Source organism: Protopterus annectens, chromosome 6.part0, assembly GCF_019279795.1.
Source record: "Protopterus annectens isolate FY-2018-M chromosome 6.part0, PAN1.0, whole genome shotgun sequence".
NCBI lineage: Eukaryota > Metazoa > Chordata > Ceratodontiformes > Protopteridae > Protopterus > Protopterus annectens.
This window is the reverse complement of record NC_056737.1, coordinates 473,888,355-473,913,233: the sequence shown is the minus strand read 5'-3', so window position 1 is coordinate 473,913,233 and position 24,879 is coordinate 473,888,355. Positions and strand designations below refer to the sequence as shown.

Below are 24,879 nucleotides of genomic sequence, written 5' to 3'. Positions count from 1 at the left end.
TTAGAACTTGAATTAAAATGATTAACCTGCCTTGCCTTCCTTTATGTCTGCATCATGTGAGACATAGTAGAAATTCCCTGCACAGCTAACTGTTCGTTGTGTTTTAACTAAAGCCATAGTTGTCACTGACCTCAACTTCAACTGAAAATTGTAGCTACAAATGTGTTTGTAACTGTAAAGGTAACCTTTCCTAAAGAACACCTTTACCAATCTGAAGGAGTCCATACATCTTGAGAGGGCATTGCCACTTTTGCCTAAGCTCACTATCACTTTCTTGTGTAGAGTTTTTGATTACATAATGAACTTTGTACTCTTTTACAGGGTTTTTTCTGCAGATAAACATGATTTACAAGCCTTTGGGCTGGGATCATCACAACCTGCTGGTAACAATATTGATAATAATGACCCCTCATATATCTGCAATACCTTTTTCCTTTTTTAATCAGCTAATGAAAAGTATGAAGGCATTAAGAATTAATGTGTGGCATTTAAAATTTGCTACTTACAAGACCCAAGGTATTACCCCACGTGGGCTAAGAATACGTATACAACCTGTAGTGAATGTTATTGATGATTCTTTATCTGAAGCTTGGTTTCAAGCTCAGCAAAAGGTCTGCATGTCTTTTGTAGAGGTTCTACTTTCTTATTATGAATGTATGATTGATAAATATATCATTGAGGTCAATCAGATTTGTGAACAGGTTTAGGTTTATGAAGGGGAGCCTTTCTACACACCACATTTTCAAAAAATGGTTCAGGATTTATTTTCCCTTGAGAAACAGCTCAAGGACAAAAAAGTACATAAATTCAATAGGGACGTAAATGATTACCAAAGAGGCAAACCATTTGGACCAGGCAAAAATGTCAAGTTTGCAACACATGAAAATACTAAACCCACTTTTAAGAGGAAAACACCATGTTCTCTTCTCAAGAAGACCACAACTAGTTTGAGTGGTACTTCTGGAGATGAGTCATCCTCGGCCACTGAGGTAGAGATTGTTCAGAGTTCTGATTCACCTGTGGCAAAGAAATTTGTGGGTTTTGACCCTTTAGGAGGAACAAACATGGGGGGGGGGGCTGCAAACATACAGCATCCAGGAAATATAGAAAAACATTTGGAACTATTGATACCCTGGTGAGCCCTATTCATAATGTCAACACTATTTCATCATTGCAGTTATCAGATGGTGAAATTAATCTTCTCAATAAAGGCTTGAATTTCATACCTGTTTTTTTGGTTTATGAAGATATGTTTGCCAATGACATCATGGCCTTTTGTGACCAATCACACATACTTAGATCTACTGATTTTACGTTTCATAAATCTTCATTTATGCCTCCGATGGATAGACATTGTGGCTATATTTCAACAATGTGTACTGAAAGATTAGTACTTTTTTGGCTCTGATTTTCAGCTTCAGAGATCTAATCTTACCAACTTGGAAAAACGAGCCCTTTTAAATCTAAAAGCGAGGAAAGATTTGGTCATTCTCCCTGCAGATAAGGGTGGGGCTGTGGTGGTTCTGGACTGGGCCATGTATTTAGCTGAGACTAATAGACAACTCTCAGATGGTTGATTCTACATGTATATGCCTTTAGATTCCACTGATAGATTTAAGAAGGAAATTGATGATTTTCCTCAGGAATGCCTTCCTTGGAGGAGGAGATTATTAGCAAGATGGTATGTTTCCATCTTACTGTTGCTGATCCTCAGTCACAATATCTGTATTTGCTACCTAAAATTCACAAAAATCTACAAAAGCCTCCATGTAGACCTATTGTTTCGGGTAGAGGCTCTTTGAACCCCTGTCTGCATTCTTCACCAAATATCTCAAACCTTTATTACCATTAATCAGGTCCAGAATACCACACAATTTTTAAACATCATTTCAGACGCACGGTTGGAACCACATTGGCTTAGGTGCACCCTAGATGTTAGTGCATTGTATACCAGTATTCCTCATTGGGCTGGTTTAGAAGCCATTGAGTACTGATCGAAATGGGCAAGTATATATCCACCAGGCTTTAATACACTTTTGATTTGTATGACTGAACACGTTCTCATTAAGAACGTATTTTATTTTCATGGCAAATGCTACTGGCAAGTCAAAGGTACTGCCATGGGAGCGTCTTTCCCTCCCATATATGCAGACTTGTTCATGGGATTCCTAGAGGAACAATTGATTTATAACACTTGTAATAATTTATATATTTCTGAAATAGAGATTTGGGGACTATATCTGGATGATTGCTGGATGGTATGGAGGGCAGATGAGACCTATTTGCAGGAATTCATGCAATATTTGAATGAGAACAAGTGGAGCATTGAATTTATGGTACATTACCATTCCATGGAAATTAATTTTTTAGATGTGACTATAAGTAGGGAGAGGGACCAAACACTTAGTACTAAGGTGTTTCGGAAAAATCCCCAATATAATATGCTACTCCATGCCTCCAGCTTTCATCCCAGGCATATAGTTAATAACATTCCCAAATCTCAATTCCTCCATATTAGATGGATATGTTCCTCTTAAAAATCTTATCAGGAATTCCAAAATGATCTTGTCAACAGATTTGATCATAATATTGTTTTGACTGCCAGGGATTGGGTGTCCACACAAACCAGATCTGATTTACTAACCTACAAGTCCAGAGCTCTGGGTGACAATGCTAATCTTAGGCTTGTCACCACTTATGGGTGTAATACTAATGTTCTTCGAAACATTGTTGATCGGTATTGGGGTGTCCTTAGATCAGATGACAGAATCTCGAAAATTCTAATTCTGGTACCTAGGTGTCTGTTTTCCTTCCGAAGGAGCCCCACTTTGGGGTCACATTTTAGTCATTATAAACTTAGCAGGGAGATGATCTCATCACAAACTACCTTATTTAGGGATTTACTTAAGGGTTATGTCCCCTGTGGTCATTGTTCAGCCTGTCAACATGTCCATAAATCTAAGAGCTTTACTAGTGCAAATACTTCCAGGGTTTATGACATCCCATTTTTTGGGAATTGCAGCACAGACTGGCTTATTTATTTAGCCAGTTGCTCTTGCTCAGCATTCTATGTGGGCCAAACATCTAGGTCTCTGCGGGTGAGGTTCTCTGAACATCTTAGTGATATCCGTAACTTCCAGCTCATTATTTATACACACCTTACAACTTACTGCAGCACAGTTTACTTTTATTATTATTGACATAATAAAAGGGAATAGACAGGGCAAATCGGGTTGGCACTCTATTTTAAATACTAAGGAACGTAATTGGATCATTAGACTAGGGGGATTGTTTAGACCTGGTCTTAATGAGCAATTATAATCAGTTGAAATGTGATGTGTATTTAAATGATGAAATATTTTTGTGTTATGTTCACTGAGGAAGGCATATGGATGCCGAAACCGGTTTGCTTTGTTATAGCTGTGGTTTCACTATAACTTTTGGAGTTGCCACAATAAAATAGTTTTTTTGGTTTCACCAAAGTTCTGGCCAGTTTTGTGATTGTTATGGGCCTTTGCACCAGCTGTACTTGCGGTTCCTGCGTGTGTAACTAGTGGCAGTTCACCAGAGACAGAGGGAAGTGAAAATGTTACTGTATTAGGGGAAAACTAGCTTTTCACTATGCCATCAATGGTGGATGTGATACACAAAAGTAAGACTTCTCCCAGATAACCCACCTCTCTTGTGATCACTGTGAATCTGGTAAAATCCATTCTACAACCTGCAAAGTCCATTGCATTAATTGAGTAGAGACTGTATGCAACTCTTGATGAGCCTTTCTGCGACAGAACAGACTACTCACATTACAGTCTAGAGCTCATGAAATTTTTCATTAGTCTGTTCCAGTCAAAAACTTACCTTGGATCTTCAGACGTTATGGCCACTTCCATGTCCCAGGTTACACAACAGTTTTACAGTGGGTGAATAACAGTGATCACAGTACTGTCAACCTCTCTTTCTCATCAGAATTTCCAAGTTGTGTTAAGCCCGCTTGAGATGGTAACTTAGTCCAGTCAGTGTATGCATAAGCTGCCAAGGTTCCTGTTACATCTTTGGGACTTTTAACTTTTTTCATTGTGTTGGAAATTAAAGCCTTATGGCTTACTTTGATATTTTTCAGTGGCCTACCTTGGGGAGTAAAATCCATTTATTCAGGCAGTGTAATCATGGTCTACTATGCCAGCAAATGGGGAGGCAGTTATTTTGTTCCTGCTGTGCTACAAAGCCTTAAGAGTGTGTATTAAGTGAAGGAGTCAATTTTTTTTTCTTTGTGGAGGTGCATATTCCTGGGAGATCAATTTCTTAACGGAAAACTGAATTTGGTGCCTTTTCTTTCTTCACATGTAGCCTTTGTTGAGCAAAGAAAAGCTTTCTGATGTGGAGACCTCCATTTTGCAATATCTTTACCTTGCAGTCAAATGCAAAATGTCAGCATTACTTCTCCAAGTTCCACCTTCAAAGATGTAAACCAGGGATGCCCTTGTGCAAGGATAGGCAAATAGTCTCTGCTTCAACTTTCCGTTGCTTCCACTGATGATGTTAATCCAGAAGGCCAACACACAGGGTCAAACTGATTTTCATAGCCCAGTTTTCACAAAGATATATTTTCTGCTTCTCTTCCTTATTTAATCAACACCCCCCCTACATCTTCTGCCACGCTAGATGCTGCTGTCTCACCTAGACCTCATAGGTTCATAGTTTGGTACTAGGCTATTGGCCCTAGGGCCTATATAAGCCTAGCCAAAAAGGTACCCTGGCTTTCGCTACCCAAGAAAATTATTTACCTGTGCCCCTGTTGAGCAGAGCCACAGAAGTGATCCCCGGGGTGAATTTCCTATTTCCCATCAAGATTCTTCTTGAAGAGTGCTAATGAGCTTTGTTTGATATAGATAGGTAGTTTGTTCCAGAGTATGAGAAGTCTCTGGGACAGGATTCTATCCCTCCAGCATGTTCTGTTTATTGTGGTGACAGTGTTTAGGTCCCTAGAGTGTGTAGTTCTGAGGGATTGGGATTTCTTTAAGTGGAGCATGTCCAACAGCTCAGGGTTTGGCATAGCTTTGTATGTTAGGCAGAGATCGCCTCTGAGTAGGCGATATGCAACGGAGTAAAGGTGGAGTTTTTTGAGCCGGTCTGAATAGGGCATCTGTTTGAGGCCGGTAATCCTCTTTGTGAGGTATTTCTGTGGCCTTTCCAGTTGTTGTAGATGTCTTGTGAGGTACATACCAAAAGGGGCATTGTACTCTGTAATGGGTGATGAGTAGAGGGGAACAATGACCTATTTTTCCTGGATGAGAAACCTTTTGTGATGAGGTGTGCCATTTAGAAGGATTTCCTGACTATTGTGGTGATGTGATTATCAAAGGAGAGACTACTGTCCACCTGTGTCTCAAGGTCTTCCATCACACTTTCGGCGTTAGGTAGACTACCGCCTATGTGGTAGTTCATGGATAAAGAGCTTTTACCAAAAGGGATGACAATGCACTTTTTGGCATTGAGCTTGAGGCCATGGCTTTGACACCAGGCATCTGTCTCAGTTTGGCCCTTTTGTAGGATGTCCACATCGTTAGGAGTTTTGATTATGGCTCCTAGTTTGGCTAATGAAGTTTGTAGATGACTGCAAAGACCTTCTGTGTTAGCCTGTACTTCAGAGAAGTAGATACCAAACAGGAGAGGACCCAGGACTGAACCCTGTGGTACTCCACTTGTCACTGGTCTGTATTCGGATTTGGAGTCTGCTACTTTCACAGTGTGGGTTTTATCAGTGAGCCAGTTGGTAACCCATCTTGTGACATAGGGATTTATACCTAGTTTAGTGAGTTTATCTATAATTCCAGAGTGGGGGATGGTGTCGAAAGCCTTTGTGAGATCTAGATAGGCTGTGTGAACCACCTTACACTCATCTATGGCTTTGGTGACTGCTTCAAAGAAGTCTATCAGATTTAAGAGACATGATCTGCCTTTTACAAATCCGAACTGGGTGGTATCCAGAGTTTGGAGATTACCAATGTCTTTGTTTATAAGTTCCATGATGATACGTTCCATGGCCTTGCAGACCAGGCTCGTCAGGCTAATGGGGCGGTAGTTCCCGGGGTCCATGGTGGATCTCCCTTTGTGGAGTGGGATAACTGTCGCTGTGCGCCATTCAGTGGGCACTAAGCCTGAGGTGAAGCTATGATTGAACATGGTACTTAGATGGGGTGCCAGTTCGTTTAGAATGCAGCCTAGGATGTTGTCAGGTCCCATGGATGCTGTGTTCTTGGCTTTGGAGAGTGTGGTTTTTACCTGTGCAGCCGTGATTACAGGACTTTTGCATTTTTCTGGTATAGAGATGGGCCCTTTAGGGGGTGAGAGGGGGATAAAGTTAGCACTGAACCTATCTGCCAGGATGTTGGCAATATCAGTTGGTTCTGTACATATTTAGTGCCATTGTGCTGTAACTCAGAACAGAGTTGCAACTTAAAAGTAGGAAGAAACACAAATACAGTAAAAGCATCACCTGCATTCTGTGGTTTTGATGATAGTGAGCAACCTGGATTTTCCCAAAGTAATGTTTTATATGTCTTTGCAGAGACTGTCTACCTGGAAGACTTACAAGGACAGATGACATTGCTTCTCTACCTGGGCCAGAACAAAAATATATATTCCAAAACCCAAAGAATCAGAGTGCAAGAAGAAACCAGTGACCATAAAAGCATGTCTGTGCAGCACCTCCAAAGCACTCGAGACCCTTTTTTGTCTAACTATAGAAATGGTGCAGCGTAGTTAGTATAAACCAAGAACCATGTAGAAAAAATGCCACTGAGGATCCAGAAAGGTAAAGTCAAGAATTTTAATAACAAGATTGAGTGCTTTTGTCTGTCAATGGAGACTTCATCAGAATAACCATGAAACCAACAATCAGTTCTTTTATACTATGCTTCCAGCATTTCCATTTGATAATCAAAAACTTTGAGTCATCATTTAAACTTTTTAAAGATGCAAGATGTTAAAAACACATATATGTGCAACATTGTAAGTCTGTGTACTATCCAGTGAAAACACTTACTTTACTTAAAAATAGATAAATAAAATAAATTGTAACTTTTCAGCCTTCATATTAAAAACTGGTGCTATGGAAACTTATTCGTTAAGCCCTGGGGAGAGAGAAGCACATAATAAGTTGCAACACAAGCTCTCTCCTGCGTAGTCGTCCCTTCCAGTCTCCACCTCTGCCATTGATGTTTCTCCTTTGGCATCTTGGAGAAAATAAATTTTTTAAAACCTTTACAGCTCATCGTGTTTCACTGTTGCAGTCATTACTCTTGGGTTATCCTGCTGGCAGGGTACCCGCAGTCTGCCTGAATTCCAAAGTCTTGGTCCGGCGTCGGTTGCTGTTGCCTCTTCCCTGACGTCAGTGCGCCAGGGGTATAAAAGATGCAGCTGATGCCATTTTCTTCAGTCTTTCTTGCTGCGCGGTGCCCGAAGCAGAAGCAGTTTGCAAGTGCCGGTCGGCCGACTCCTGAGATTTTCATGTTCGAATTTCAGATCCGAAGTCTTCACTTAAAGCTAAGTACCCCGTTGGGGAAACTTTTTTCTTGCCCCAGACCGATGTCAGAAAAAGTTAATAATTGTATTTCTTGTGGGAAGCAAATACCTCGTAAGGACTTCGATTCTTATTGTATTCCTTGCCTAGGCCCTGATCACGACGTTGCTAATTGCAGGCTTTGTGCTACATTTAACCAACGCACTATTAAGCGTCGGTACGATTTTGCATTTCATTACTTTGGCCAAAGATTTAATTACATGATGTCGTCGGATAGCCATCCGACTACCGCAATTCACAAGAAACTCAAGGAAAAGGACAGGCATCCGAGGTCCAAAACTGACGACGAGGCTTTTAAGCCAATCGCCGGTTCTCAGTGAGGCGCTTTCGCTGCCCCTGACGCTTGCTACCTCAGAGCCGCAGGCCGCTTTCGACTCCCATGTGGAGCAGACTAGGCCGTTGGAAACTCAAGGTATTGGACACTTGGAAAATATTCCCTCAGATGGGTCCGGAGCCGCTGAGCAGGCATCGGCTTCTGAGGGTGTTTTCAGGCCTACACAGTTATATGTAAAACCGACTACAGCTTCAAAGGCAAAGACTAAAGCACCACTAAAGACAAAGAAACAAGTGCAGCAAGTCCATGGATAGGCCTCCATGCCTAAAAAACAGATGCTCAAAATGGCCGAAGACCTAATTACTTTGATCAGGGGTTCCCATTCCCCTCCTGATAAGAGGCCTAGGTAAGAGACAGAATATGAATCTTCAGATCAGTTTTCCATTTCCTCTGACTCCTCTTCTGAACAGGAATACTCTCTTCCTCCCTATGAGGATTCTGATGCTGAAGAATCTATCCCTTCAACCTGTCCTCCTGAGGATTATTCTTTTGGGGAAACCCTGCATACCATGAGGGAGCACTTCCACTGAGAGAGACAAGACTACTCGGAATCTAAGAAAAGGCTCAAAGACTTTCTTTTACTACCTCAGCACAGGCCTCTTGCTACCCCCCCATGTTTTAGACATTGTAGATGATGTATTTTCAGAGTCCAGCCTGTCTCCTGACTCTTTACCCCCTGCACCTGTTAAGCCAGACAGATACTACAGGGTTCCAGATTCACATACATTTCTTTATAAAAACCCTGCTGGTGACCCAGAAACTATTTCTCAGGGTCTCAAAGGGGTCAAGGCTTCCACTGCAAAAAAACCCTATCCTCTCTGATAGGGATTCAAGGACACTGGACAGATGGGGGAAAAAGGTTTACACGGCCGCTACCTTGGCTGTAAAGGCTCTAAATTGTCAATTTCATATGCTTAAATATCAGCAATACTTAATGTCACTGCTTAAACAGAAAATGTTAACAAATTCTGAATGTGCAGAAAACAAGGAAATGCAGGATTTATTGCATGCAACTCAACAAGTGGGAAAGCATACTTTGCAATGTGGTTTTGATTCTCTGGAGGCCTCTTGTTATGGGTTCTGTCATTAGGAGGCATGCTTGATTAAAGGAACAGAATCTGCCAGGTCATGTTAAAGCAAAATTATTAGATGCTCCATTACAGCATGATACCTTGTTTGGTGTTAAAGCAGAAGAGGTGTTGAAGAAAATGGAGGACAAAGCGAAATCTATGCAGACAGTTCTTACAGGTGCAGCCACCCAGATTTAGCAGGAACTGGCCTACAAAGAATTGGTCCTTTCCAGTGTCAGACAGGCCACAAAGAGGCAGATACAGATGCCCCAGAGGCAGATCCCAGCTCAAGGCTCTTACAGGCCTAAACAATGGGGTGCTTCTACCTCCAAAAGCAGAGAAGACAAATCACAGCCATACAGGAAACGGCCCCAATGACTTTCCTCTGCTAGCACCAAGCACTTATCTTTTGGCAGCCCCCTTGGGGGGAAAACTAGCACTTTTTTCACAAAATTGGCACATGATCACCCAGGACAAATGGGTCTTGAATATAGTGTGTCAGGGCTACAGGTTCCACTTTCACACCCTGCCAAGGGCAAAAGGTATGCCAGACCTGCCACACAATCAATGGGCATGGACATGAGGGCCATTCAGTGAGTACCACAGCAAGAGCAGGGACAAGGATTTTACTCAAGACTTTTCTTGGTACCCAGAAAGGACAAAGCCTGGAGACCAGTATTGGACCTGTCTGTTCTAAACACATTTCTGGACGTTCCAAAATTCAAAATGTTGACTCTGCAACAGCTTCTGCCCATGCTGGGCAAGAAGGCTTGGCTTGTAACTTTGGACCTAAAAGAGGCATACCTGCATGTCCCAATCAGACAGTCTTGCAGAAGATACCTCAGATTCATAGCTGGCTCAATGCACTACCAATTCTCTGCACTGCCCTTTGGCTTATCTACTGCGCCCAGGGTCTTCATAAAATGCCTGGCACCAGTAATTGCATTTTGCAGACAAAGGAATTCAAATCTATCCTTACTTGGACGACTGCCTTATTCAAGCAGAGAAAAAGGACATTCTACTAAAGCATCTGGCGTTTGTAAGAAGATTACTAATTTGCCTAGGGTACACAGTAAACGAAAAGAAATCAAAACTAGTACCCTCTCAAGAGATAATATTCTGGGGTGCAAGCTTAAATACAACTGCCCAGATGGCTTATCTCACGCCAGACAAGCAAAGGCAACTGACTTCTTTCTTCAAAATGTTGGCAACAAAGACCCAGTTATCTGCAAGAAAAATTCTGCAGGCTTTGGGCTTCATGGCATCCTGCATTCTGCTAATTCCATATGCCAGACTGCATATGAGGAAACTACAGTGGTATCTAAAAAGTGTTTGGACTCAACATTGCCACAGTATGGAAACATTAATTACCCTCATTCCCTGCCTGCCACAGGAGTTTCGATGGTGGGCTCAGGCCTGTCACCACAACAAGGGACAGCCATTCACTTTACCCACAGCCAGGCAGACACTAACAACGGATGCATCAGATTATGCCTGGGAGGCCCACATGGCAGGAAAATGTATTCAGGGCACATGGCCCGCAAGCCAGATGCATCTTCATATCAATCAAAAAGAGATGCTACCTGTTCAGAATGCCCTGACAGCTTTCAAGGATCTACTTCATCCAGGACATCTAGTGATAAAGACGGACAATACTACAGTCATGTGGTACATAAGCAGGGAGGCACACATTCCTACCCCCTCTGTAGACAAGCCATGACTTTGTGGGACACAGCACTGACTTGTCAAGTTCACCTGTAAGCACAGTTCCTGCCAGGAAGGATAAATACTCTGGCAGACGAACTAAGCAGAAACCTCATGGATCCCCATGAGTAGAAACTAGATCCACAAGTCTTCAGCATGATAACAAGGAAATGGGGATGCCCAGACATAGATCTATTTGCCTCCCCTCACAACTGCCAACTACAGAGATTCTGCACAAGGACTTATCACAAGCAAGCATGGAAAGTGGATGCCTTATCCTTCATCTGGAAAAACATAATGGTATATGCCTTTCCTCCACTGCCTCTCCTCCCCAAGGTACTCCTAAAGGTCAGACAAGAGAAGCCAAAACTGGCCACGCCAGCACTGGTACCCACTCCTAAAGACCTTGTCTCAAGGTCCAGCCTGGACATTGCCTCAAATTTCTCACTTACTGACCCAACAAAACAATCAGATCCTGCACAGCCAACTCAGGACCTTGGCAGCATGGCGGGTAATGTAGCCATTCAGAACACTCCTCTCTCCAAAGCTGTGATGGATGTTATTTTGGAGGCCAGGAGGCCCAGTACCAGAAAATCTTATGCAGAAAAATGGAAGAGATTCTGTGCTAGGAATTGACACGTTTGTACCAAATATTCCTCAGATTTTACAATACTTAGCTGAGATGCTGGACAAAGGCCTATTGTTTTCATCAATTAAGATCCATGCCTCTGCTATTTCAGCCCATTACAATACAGAACCGCCTATCTTTTCTCATCCTTTAATAAGGCAGTACCTCAGAGGGGCCAAAAACATAAGACCTCCAAGGAGAGCACCAATACCTGCATGGGACCTCAATTATGTCTTGGAAAAACTCACACTGCCTCCTTTTGAGCCAGCCTCAACAGCCAATATAAAATTCTTATCCTGGAAAACAGCTCTGCTCCTAGCAATAACCTCTGCAAGACGAGTCTCGGGAGTTACAGGCACTCATGGCTGTGGAACCTTTTATCATTTTCCATCCAGACAGGGTTTCTCTGAGGACAAACCCGACATTTATGCCTAAGGTGGTGTCCAGTGTGGCCCTTAACCAAACCATTCACTTGCCTACCTTTTATCCAAACGCACAGAACAAGGGTGAGGGACTTCTGCATTCTTATAGGTTCATAGGTTCATAGGTTTATACTAGGCTATCTGCCCTAAGGCATTTATAAGCCTAGCCCAAATTTTTGTGGCTTACGCCACCCCTTATATGAAAAAATACTGTGCCCATTAGTTTGTTGTGCCTCTGTCCAGCAGTGACACAGATATGATTCCCGGGGTAAACCTACGATCTCCCATCCACAGGTCTAGATTTCTCTTGAACAGAGTCAGCGAGGTGCTCTGCCTCACATGGACCAGGATTTTATTCCACAGCATAGGGAGTCTCTAAGTGATAAATCTATCCCTCTAGCACGTCCTATTTATATCCGTGCTAAGGTTTAAGTCGCTTGCTCTAGTGGTTTTGGTGGATTTGGATTTTTTGAGGTGGAGCATGTCCATTAATTCGGGTTGGACATGGCCTTGTATGTCAGGCACATGTCACCTCTGAGCAGACGGTATGCGACTGAATAGAGCTGGAGTTTCTTCAATCTGGCAGCATATGACAGATTTTGGAGTCCCTTTATCCTTTTGGTGAGGAACTTTTGGGGTCTCTCCAATTGCTGCAGATGTCGGGTGAGATACATCCCGAATGGGGCATTGTACTCGATCATTGGTCTGATAAGTGAAGAGTACAGAGGAACAATGACCTCACTAGATCTGGATGTGAATCCCTTCATGATCAGGTGGGCAATGTAGAAGGTCTTTCTAACCACTTTAGCAATGTGAGTGTCAAAAGAAAGGCCACTGTCAACCTGGGTCCCCAGGTCCCTGATAACCTCTTCATGTTAGAGTATATCCACCCCCCCCCCCTTTGGACATGCACGGACAGATACGCTTCTACTTGGACAGAACTAAAGCTTTCAGAAAGACTGAGCAACTTTTAGTGGCATATGCTGCAGGATCACAAGGAAAGGCCATCTCAAAACAGACTGTTTCAAAATGGATAGGCCATTGCATTCATTTCTGCTATTCACAACATGGCAAATCAGTGCCTAAGGGCATTAGGCCACATTCAACCAGAGCAGCAGCCACTTCAGCAGCCTTCCTCAGAGGAGTACCAACCAAAGACATCTTAGAGGCTGCAACTTGGAGTTCAGTGCACACTTTTACAAAGCACTACCACTTACCTCTCTACTCTACATCCAGAGCAGGCTTTGCCACTGCAGTTCTGCAGGGCCTTATAGCCTTTCCTAATCCTATTTAGCCCCAGCCACCCATCCTCAGCTTTGGGATTCAACCCAAGAGTAATGACTGCAACAGTGAAACACGATGAACATAGTACAGTTGTGTACCTACCATAAATGTAGATGTTAGAGTGTATCCACCCCCCCCCTTTCTTTTTGCTTGGTCATATCTGCACTTCTCTAGTCTATACAACCTATGTGGTGTATTTGCTTGTAGATGAAGGAAATGATTACCTTAGTGCATGCATGTTTATTGGCATAATTTTTAGCCTACCCTTGTGGGGGCACCTGACATCTGGGGCAAGAAAAACTGAAGAAAATGGCGTTGGCTGCATCTTTTATACCCCTGGCGCACTGATGTCAGGGAAGAGATGACAGCAACCGACGCCGGACCAAGACTTTGGAATTCAAGCCGATTGCCAACTGCAGGTAGCCTGCCAGCAGGATAACCCAAGAGTAATGACTGCAATAGTGAATACACTCGAACATCTACATTTACGGTAGGTACACAACTGTACTTTCTCCTTTCTGTGTCTGCATATCCTCCCCGCGGTCAAGTGGCCTCTGAAAGACATGCGTGAATGGGCGTGCCTTCGCTGAAGGTTGGGCGTCGGGTTAGCAACTCGGCACCATAAAAATCGACTGACCATCATTAGCGGACCAGAGTTTTGCTGTGGCGACCCCTAACCGGAAAAAGCTGAAAAGACAAACAATTCTCCTTTCTGTTAGTAATGTCATACAGATGTTCATAAATGCTTGCCTTAAATGCAAGCTCTGTTTTCCCAACATAATATGCTGGGCAGCTGTCACATTTCGCCAAATATACCACTCGAGGTGGAAGAATTTCTTTTACAAAATGTTATTCTGCTTTTAAGGATGTTGTCTAACACCAGGGTTTTTATCTTGACAGTATATGCACACTGCTTACAGCTTCCACAAATGGAAGTTCCACAAACCAAAGATGTACTTTATGGTATTTCTTTTTCAAATAGCTGTGTAAAGTTCTTCCCAGTTTTGGTAATGAATGTGAGTTCAGCCCCCACCTTGCTATACACATGTATGTTTACTCTAAAACTATTCCGGCTCCTTCTTACTATTTCCCTTTATCTCTTTGGAAAATTGATTGTTGTATAATAAGTGCTTTTTCGTATTTAGCCTCCTGTTTTTCATTGGATGATTTATCCAAACAAAGACCTAATAGGGGCTTGTACTTGCCCTCATTCACCGAAAACCTGTTTGATCAGACCGTTGACTAAATTTGTGGGGTAACCTTTCCCTAAAAACATTTCTTTCAGTTTGACTAGTTCATCCCATACTTCATGTTGTGAGGTCATTCTTGCTATTCTTGTTGCCTGACTTTTAACTAAGTTTTTCTTTAAGTTTTATTCACTGGGTAATAAATAGACTTAGTGTTGCATGTATATGTGTTTTTAAAATCTGGTATCTTTAACATTTTTAAATGATGATTTAAAGTTTTTAATTATCCAATGGAAATGCTGGAAGCATAGTATAAAAGAACTGAAGGTTGATTTCATGTTTATTCTGATGAAGTCTCCATAGAGAGACGAAAGCGCTCAATCTTATTAAAATTGTTGATTTTACCATTTTGAATCCACTGTGGCATTTTTTCAGCATGTTGCTTTTTTTTTGTCTGCCTTGGAGGAGCTGCACCAATGTGGTTTTATGGTTACAAAATGCATATTGCCATTCACCATGTACATACTTACGGTTCCAGGCTTCGTACTGAAATGTCGTGAATCACAATGCCAAGTCCTGACATACTGAGAAAAAGACAAAAATACAGAAGAGTTAATACTGGACATTGCTTTTCTCTTTTAAACTTGTTTATCTAACCATATTGAATTCTGTTTCACCAAACATGGTCATCATCTTGCAACTTCTAAAGTATTCTTCAAGAGCTATAGCCACTTTAGCAGTTTTTCTATACAGTGCTTTAGTAGATGACATTTCTACAGCAGTTACTTGGTCATCTTTGAATATTTTTGCATACAGTACAAGGTGGATATAATATGTACATCACGTCCTTCCTTTGGGACCACAGTTTGTCTATGGTGCATTTCCATGAAATTGACCTCCCAAGGATTTGTTAGGTAGTCTGCCCTATTGGTTGCAGAAAATAAATCTCTCCTTTTAGGATGCAAACGGTGTGTACTAAACATAATGAAAGATTTGTAAGAGGAGGGTCATCCTTCATTGCTGATGTTTGATCTTTAAAGACCAGCTTACATTGAAGTTGCTGTGTATTGTACCACATATTATTGTTTAGGAGGGCAGGAAGACAGACTAGAAAATCTGTCCAGGTGGAATACGGTTTCCTTATGGTATAACACTAGGGATATTTTTATCTGCAAAGCTGTAGAACCAGACAACTGTCAGTACTGGTTATGATATGCCTTTAAGATACATCTCTCAGCTATTGCAGCATGCGTTCCCATGTACATCTTAAGTTGTGCTGAAGCAGTTTCTAAAGGGAGTCCTGCATTTAAAGTCACAGAGAAGATATTTCCTGAGAAGATAGCTGTTGCCTTGAGCCCAGAACCCTGGGACACTTAAATTCTTGTTCTGGAAGACAGTGTTTTTTGAAGCTTTTCTTTCTAGCCAGGTGATTTTTGAGCTTCACACTCTGCTTTGTAAAGGGCCATGCATGGTATTCCTTAGTGACTTGGTGAGCCTTCGGACTAACCCTTTCTTCTTGCCCATAGTTTTATCCAAATTGGCACTTATTCAGATAGTTTTATCCAAATTGGCACTTATTCAGATGGTTAAAGTACCTGTTTTCTTTCTCAGCCTTCAGAGCAAAGGAGAACAGGATGTTGCACTTGTTGCATGTATATTAGAAGCTCTGGCATTACCTAGCACGAACAAAGGATCTCAGACAGTCTGACATGCTTGTGGTATCCGTCGTGCTTAAATGGTTAGCGTATTACATCACCCTTGGTTATGAGGAAGGTGGAAAAGAAATCCTAGAGGGACGTTTGAGGAGTGCAGTCTGCCAAGGCATCAGCCAGTTTCAGGAATTTGTCAGCCCAAAGAATCTGTGAGGCATCCATCTGAATCATTGTGCAGATCTTTTCTAGGCATTGTGAGCTAACTTGTTAAGCCAGGAATAGGGCTTAGGGCTCAGTACTGCAGTCCTGTAGGGCATGGTGTAACTACCACCATCCCAAAGAGGCTTTAGTACTTTCCCTTAGGTTTGAAATCATGCTGCAGCAGCAATGATTCTTTTGATGAAGATAGTACAGTTGTGTGAGTACACCCATCATAATAGCAAATATTTTAGTAAGATCACTGCTTCAGTGTACGCTCTTCCTCCCAAGTAGTGACAGTCTGTTCACTGTACTGGGTCGTTTGGAAGTAGAGGTGGCATTAGAAAACACACAAAAAATGATTGCTACTGGAGTATAAACATATTTTTAAACCCATTTATGTTATCACTGAAAACATAGGCATGCATACATGAACAGAAAAGAAAAACTATTAATATTTTTCATTTTCATGCATTATGCCTTACATGTTTGCTATCTTTATTTTTAAAGATTTTAAAACTCCAGCATTATATAATTTGCTGAGTTTCTGTCTTTCTTTAAACCTCACTCCTTCATTTTATATCCTGAGTGTGTATGAAATTACTTTGGCATGTTCCACAACACCAAAATGTCCTTTCATGGGTTTAACAAATACAAAATAATATCATCTGCAAACAAAGCTAACTTTTTTGATTACTATACCAGTCATATCCTTGACTTTGTGAGTCTCGGTACTTCCGTATTATCGCAACCAGATTTTCGCGGTTGCGAATTTAGTCCCATGTCTGAGACAGCAGGTCTATTAAGCTGGAAAAGGGAGTGTAAGTAAGTTAAATTGTGGCACATATGGTTTTGAGGCAGGGAGAGGACTAACTGCCAAATTTTGGAGTCCTGACTGGCATGTCTCACTTTGCCAGTGAACTACATACTGCTGCATGCAGCGCATGGTAGATCCTGCCTTCCTGATTACAAGCGCAATATAGGCTAAGTTAATCGGGAATATACCATCCTTATGTTCATGGCCAGTACTCAGATTTTATTTTTGTCATCTGAAAGATTTTGACCGGCTATCTCGATGTTTTAGTCCCCCGTAGCAAACGTGCAGGTTGTAAGGTTTTACTTTTCCTGAAACAGTCTTTCGCGCTTCTGCATTTTCACATGAAAATTTCACACCCCCTGCTTTCTGTGATGTGTGTGTTTAATAATAACTGAATCACATCTGTAGGTGTTACCTTTCTCCCCCTTTTTGAATAGTGTGTGAACTGTCAGCTGCTTTTTACCCCTTTTGGGCGGCTAGTTCTGGGGAAGGGAATATATGCTGCAGACGCGGCTCTGCTGTGTTGCGTGAACACATAATAGGACTTGGATTAGCAGTAAGACTGACATGATGTTGGGAAACGGCATAGGTTCAAACAAGCAGTCATTTTTCTAGTACTACACTATTCCTACCTCAACAAAGTGTTGACATTCCCTGTGTGATTCTGCATACATTTCTGGTTACAGTCACACACTGGGAAGCAAGCCGTATTATCACAAAAATCTGGTTGTGATAATACTTAAGTACCTGAGTCCCTTATTTACTTTGCCCATGGCTTTAAATTTACAGCAAATAAAAGGGGAAAGAAGACACCCTTGCCTGGTTCCTTTTTTCAAACACAGCTTGTCAGGCAAGAACCCTCCCACCTTAATTCTTACTTCCAACCTCATTTATCCCCCCTAATTAACCCTATTCTGTCAAGAAATGCAAATGCATTCATTGCCATACTCATAAAATCCCAGCTGATTCTGTCAAATGCTTTCACTATATGAAGACCCATCAACAATATCGGTATTTTCTTTCTTACTGCTTCCCTCTGGATCATTGTTTCTGTTAGTGTTTTATGTTTGCTTTCCCTGCAAAAAAAATGCATTGATCCATATCTGTTTGTTTTGGAAACATCTTTGGCATTCTCTTAGCCGGTATAGAAGTAAACACTTTATAATCATGATTTAAAATTGAAATGGGTTTATATGAAGCTGTGTTTGAAAGGTCTTTACCCTGTTTGGGTAATTCAGTCACCACAACTTTCTTCCAACATGCTTGTACTTTCCCTCCTTTTTAAAATAATGTTAAACAAAACTTTCTAGATCTTCAGATCTTTCCAGCCTAATTTCCAAACTTCTGATTAACTATTAATTGTTCAGCCTGATCATCCTCTAACATTGGCGTAATTAAAGTCTTCCATAATATTTCCATGTGTGCTTTTTCTTCATTTCTATATTACTTTGTACAAATGTTGACAACATTTCTGAAATTTTCTGAAATATTTCTGAAATATCTCTAATACCTCTATTAGATCTCTGGTTATTTTTCTTGTCATATTCTGTTGCTTCAGTTGTTAAACGTTTTTGAGCTCTGAAGTGGTTATCAAAAACAGTTGCATAGCAGCAGCCTTTCTGAACTTGTGCATGTTATCCAAGTACTCCTTATTTTCCCTTTACTCTGCAGTTGCTCCTCCTCTTGCTCTGTAAGATTCCCATATTCTTTAATACTTAAACCTTTGCCAGGCCCTCTGAATAATTCCTATTTTTTTTTTCATGTGTCTCTTCTCTCTCTTTTTTTTTTTTTATTTCTACTGTATTTTTAAACCCCATTTTCAATTAGCTATCCCTTCTGAACTACTGGAGTATATTGCTCCTAGGCCACCCCTCCCATGATTCCTCAGATGAACCCAAGGTCGGCACTTCCTAAAATCTACTGATGTTGGGAGAGCAAATTTATTAGTTCCTAGAGAATTTACAGGATGTGTATTGTGGGTGTTTTGTCTGTAGTAGGGAGACATTTATTAAAAGAATTCTTACTAAGAAAGAAATGAAAATGATATAAGCTTCTCTCCCTTGTACTATGTTGGCAGACATCCTGGTCTAGAGTGGCAGTCTAGCTTCTTTTTGACAGTGTCCATAAAGCTATGGATGTCGGATCAGAATGACACATGTCTAAGGCTAATTTCAGGTACTGCAGCAGTGAGCCTACTATACATAAAACAACTTTTATGGTTTGCGTATCTACACAGTTGTGCATTATTTTTTTAAATTTTTTTCACATTTGTAAAAGAAAATCATTCTAACAGCTCCTTTTTTGCCATAACAGCTAGAGTTCATTATTAGTTAGATGTCATAAACCCTTGAAACTACCTTTTACTTCCAGGTTGCTGACATAACAATGTTAACTTTGCAATTCAGGTGCAACACTTGGGCATCTATATAAGCTGTTAGGTTGATAACAGTAATTTACTTTCTAATGCGGTTCTGTCTGTTGTTAGGCAAAAACGTGAACTGGAAAAATTGTCTTACCTATCCATATGGTCATGTTTCTCCTTTTCGTGTCCAAGGAGATCTGTTCTTATAGATGGAGTTTCTGTCCCTGAAATTCTGTGGTATCTTACATAATTTATTAACACAGGTTTGACTCATTCCTTTGCAAAAGTGTACATTTCTGCCTTTTTTCCCTATAACTTTCTTTAGCTACAAATAAATTGGCCAAGTACTTTTTACAGAGTATTTTACAGGGACCTCCAACAAATGCACCTCGTGGCTCTAGCTTAGAATCTAAGTTTTGTAACTGAGAAATTTAACTTGATTTCCTTTTGATCTCATTTTGATTCTTTTGACAACACTTGTCCTTTTCTTTAGTTGGTTATATCAGCTCAAAGAATTTCTGAACCGCAGGTCTTTAAAACGAGTCCCTCTTTAATGTTTAAAGCGGGGTCTAAATTTATTTGAACCAGTTGATTCAGCTTCCTGATGTTCATCGTGCATACAGCTGCAGTCATAACAGATGGGTTCTCCTGCTGTCAGGCGGGTCCTCGGTCGGCCGAATTCCAAAGTCTAGGTCCGGCGTCGGTTGTCTTCACTTCTTCCCTGACGTCAGTGCGACAGGGGTATAAAGGAACCAGCCGACGCCATTTTCTTCAGTCTTTCTTGCCGCGCTGTGCCTGAAGCAGAAGCAGTTCGCAAGTGCCAGTCGGCCAGCTCCTGAAATTACAAAAATTTTGAAACCGAAGTCTTCTTGAAAGCTAAGTACCCCGTTGGGGAAACTTTTCTTGCCTCAGACCGATGTCAGACAAAGTTAATAATTGTATTTCTTGTGGGAAGCAAATACCGCATAAGGATTTCCATTCCCTCTGTATACCTTGTTTAGGCCCAGACCACGACGTCTCAGTCTGTCGCTTTTGTGCTACATTCAACAAACACACCATTAAGCGTCGGGCGGAGTTCGCCCAGCATTATTTTGGAAAAACTTTTAACTATATTATGTCGTCGGATACTCCAACTCCAGTTCTGTCTAAAAAACGCAAAGATAAGGACCGACACATGAGGTCCGCGGCCTCTACCGACACTACGCCAAAGCCGACTACACGTGGTCCGGTTCTCAGCGAGGCGCCTACGCAGCCCCTGACTACCGATGACACTCCATCGGCGGTGTCTCCTGTGCCCGAGGTCGCAGGCTCTTCGGCCCACACCCCGACTACATATACTGAAGCCACTCTTGGCGTTGAACCTCAAAATGTGGACAGGTCTACCTCCACTCAAGGTGTCCTTCAGACCTTCCTCTTCTTTTTCCATCAAGGCTTTCACTAAGTCTAAAGCAGCCACGCATTCTAAGAGACAAGCTACACAGGGCCCATCTCCAGGCCCCATGCCTAAAAAACAGATGCTTAAAATGGCTGAGGATTTAATTACTCTGATCAGGGGTTCTCAACCCCCACCGGACAAAAGGCCCAGAGTGGAGGAAGAATCCCCATCCTCTGATCAAGGCTCCATTATTTCAGAGCACTCTGATGATCAGGAACATTCTTACTCTCCTTTTGAAGACTCTGATGTGGAGGAGTCCATTCCTTCTGTATCCCCCCCAGAGGATTACTCATTTGGGGAAACTTTGCATACCTTAAGAGAACACTTCCACTGGGAACGCCAAGATTATTCAGATTCCAAGAAAAGGCTTAGGGAATTTCTCATGCTTCCTCAGCACAGGCCTCTGGCTATACCTCCTGTCTTGGACATCCTAGATGATGTTTACTCGGAGGCCTGCCTTAACCCGGACTCTCTGCCTCCAGCCCCAGTCAAGCCTGACAGGTACTACAGGGTTCCTGACTCACACCAATTTCTATACAAAAGCCATGCTGCTGATCCAGAAACCATCTCACAGGGCCCCAAGGGAATTAAGGCCTCCACTGCTAAAAATCCATTACCTTCTTACCTTCCGAGAGAGATTCCAGATCCTTAGAAAGGTGGGGGAAAAAGGTATATACCTCGGCTACCTTAACCATGAGGGCCTTAAACTGTCAGTTCCATATGCTAAAATACCAACAGTTTTTGTTATCACAATTGAAAAGTAAAATGTCACAACCAGACTTGAAGGAGTTGTAGGATTTGATGCATAGTGCAGAACAAGTGGGTAAGCATACCTTACAATGTGGTTTTGATGCTCTAGAGGCCTCATGTAGGGCTGCTGTTACAGGATCAGTCATACGTAGACATGCCTGGCTCAAGGAACAAACCTTGCCTGATCATGTCAAAGCTAAATTACTAGATGCCCCTCTACAAAAGGATGTATTATTTGGTGCTAATGCTGAGGAGGTATTAAGGAAAATGGAGGAAAAGGCTAAATCAGTGCAAACTGTGAAAGATTTTCTACAGGTACAACCCCCACGTTTCAGTAGAAATTGGCCTTCCAAAAATTGGTCCTTTCCAGCCACGGACAGACCCCAAAGAGGTAGATACAGGCGCCCGAGGGGCAGAGGACAATCCCAAGGATCGTTTAGAGGCAGACAGTGGCAAGCTCCTACACAAAGAGGTGGTGAGGATAACTCGCAATCATTCAGAAAGCAAGCCCAATGACTTTCCCCTTTGCATGTCAAGCAAGACTCAAATGGCAGCCCCCTTAGGAGGAAAGCTGGCATTATTTTCAAAAAATTGGCATATTGTCACAAAAGACAAATGGATCCTGGACATTATAAACAGAGGCTACAGATTCCATTTTCACACCCTTCCAAAAATGAGAGGCATGCCAAACCTGCTGCACAATCAAAGGGCAGAGGCACAAAGGCAAATTACAGATCTCATAGACATGAAAGCTATTCAAGAGGTACCTACGCATGAACAAGGTCAAGGTTTTTATTCCAGACTATTCCTGGTACCAAGGAAAGGAAAAGATTGGAGACCTATTTTGGACCTAGCCATCCTAAACACATTTCTACTCGTACCAAAATTCAAGATGCTCACTCTACAGCAGCTTCTTCCCATGCTGGGCAAGGAGTCTTGGCTGGTAACATTGGACCTCAAGGAGGCATACCTGCATGTCCCAATCAGACAAAATTGCAGAAGATACCTTAGATTTCTAGCAGGTTCAACCCATTATCAATTCTCTGCATTGCCCTTTGGCTTATCTACTGCGCCCAGAGTATTCACGAAATGCCTGGCATCAGTAATTGCCTACTGCAGACTTCAAGGGATACAAATATACCCTATTTGGACGACTGTCTGATCCAAGTGGACAGCAAGCACATTCTTCTGAAACATCTGGCTTATGTAATAATGTTGTTGAACTCTCTGGGATACACAGTAAACCAAAAGAAATCAAGGCTAATACCCTCTCGGAAGATAATTTTCCTGGGTGCCAACTTGGACACAAACACCCAGATGGTCTACCTCACGCCAGAGAAGCAGGGGCAACTAACTCAATACTTCAGAGCACTAGCAAATTGCACCAGGCTGACTGCAAGGAAAATCCTGCAGGCTCTGGGATTCATGGCATATTGCATCTTACTAATCCCTTGTGCAAAGCTGCATATGACGAAACTTCAATGGTACCTGAAAAACCTATGGTCTCAACACAGCCACAGTTTGGAAACAATAATACCACTAATTCCATGTTTACAAAAGGAATTTCTGTGGTGGGCTCAAGCATGCCAAACAAACACAGGTCTTCCATTCAGCAAGCCTCAAGCAAATCAAGTCATCACAACAGACGCCTCGGACTACGCCTGGGGGGCACACATGACAGATCTGTGCATTCAGGGCAAATGGTCCCAAAAAGAAAAGCACCTTCACATCAATCAAAAGGAAATGCTAGCAGTAATAAATGCTATTATAGCTTTCAAGGACCTTCTGCAACCAGCTCAACTATTGATAAGAACGGACAGCACCACAGTTATGTGGTACATAAACAAACAGGGAGGAACACATTCATACCCCCTGTGCAGACTGGCCATGGACTTACAAATCGAACTACAAGCACAGTACTTGCCAGGCAAGGAAAACACGCTGGCAGACAACCTAAGCAGAAATATGACAGATCCACACGAATGGAAGTTGCATCCAAATGTTTTTACAGAAATAATCCAAGCATGGGGAAGGCCAGACATAGATCTCTTTGCCTCCCACAAAAATCACCAATTGACAAAATTCTGCTCAAGGATTTTCCTTCCAAAGGCCTGGAGAGTGGACGCTCTCTCTTTCAGTCGGACATCAATGACAGTTTATGCCTTCCCACCTCTTCCTCTGCTGCCCAAAGTTCTATTGAATACCAGAGCAGACAGACCAAAGATGATTCTCATTGCTCCAGACTGGCCAAGGCAACACGGGTACCCACTCCTGAGGAGCCTGACGCATTCCCCACCATGGACCCTGCCTCTAATGCCTCTTCTCCTAACTCAGCACAGCTTCAAAACTCTTCACAGCCAGCTAAAAACACTCAATCTAGCCGCATGGAAGATTCCTTAGCATCACAACAGACCCTACTGTCCAAGGAGGTGCAGGATGTCATTTTGGAGGCCAGAAGCCCGTCAACTAGAAAAGCTTACTCCGCAAAATGGAAATGGTTTTGTGTCTGGAATGAGAAAAAGGGCCAGGATCCTGGAAAATTGAATTTACCTCAAATACTACAGTATCTAGCTGAGCTGCTAAGCAGTGGACTTTCATTCTCCTCCATCAAAATCCATGCCTCAGCCATTTCTGCAGAATACAACACTGATCCACCCTTATTCTCTCACCCTCTCTTAAGACAGTTCCTCAGAGGAGCTAAGAATCTAAGACCCCAAGGAAACAACCAATACCTGCTTGGGATCTCAATTTCATTCTGGAAAAACTGACCTTGCCTCTCTTTGAGCCAGCTGCCTCATCAGATTTGCAATATTTGTCCTGGAAAACAGCTTTCCTTCTGGCTATTACCTCAGCTCGTAGAGTTTCAGAACAACAAGCTCTCATGGCTGTGCAGCCTTTTATCATCTTCCATCAGGACAGAGTTTCCTTACAAACCAACCCGTCCTTTATGCCTAAAGTGGTATCCAGGGTAGCTTTGAATCAGGCCATACACTTACCTACCTTTTATCCTAATCCTCAAAACAAAGGGGAGAGATTACTACATTCCTTGGACATCCACAGACAACTGCGTTATTATTTGGACAGAACAAAGCCTTTCAGAAAATCAGAACAGCCCTTTGTGTCCTATGCTGTAGGAGCTCAAGGAAAGCCAATTTCCAAACAGACAATCTCAAAATGGATAGCCCACTGCATACGCTTTTGCTATTCTTTTCATGGCAAAACTGTACCTACAGGCATCGGATATCACTCCACAAGGGCCACAGCTACCTCTGCAGCTTTCCTCAGAGGAGTTCCTACCAAAGATATTTTGGAAGCAGCCACTTGGAGTTCTGTGCATACCTTCTCCAAGCACTACCACCTACCATTATACTCCAAAACTAGAGCAGGCTTTGCCACTGCAGTCTTGCAGGGCATCCTGGCTCCTCCTAGTTCCACCTAGTGCCTACCCCCCTTT

At 42.2% G+C, this 24,879-nt stretch overlaps 1 protein-coding gene across 1 annotated transcript in view; it reads left to right on the top strand.

The window, feature by feature from the left end:
* INO80 (INO80 complex ATPase subunit) overlaps positions 1-24,879 on the top strand; it is a 2,478,170-nt gene that overhangs the window by 91,630 nt on the left and 2,361,661 nt on the right. The window lies entirely within an intron of this gene.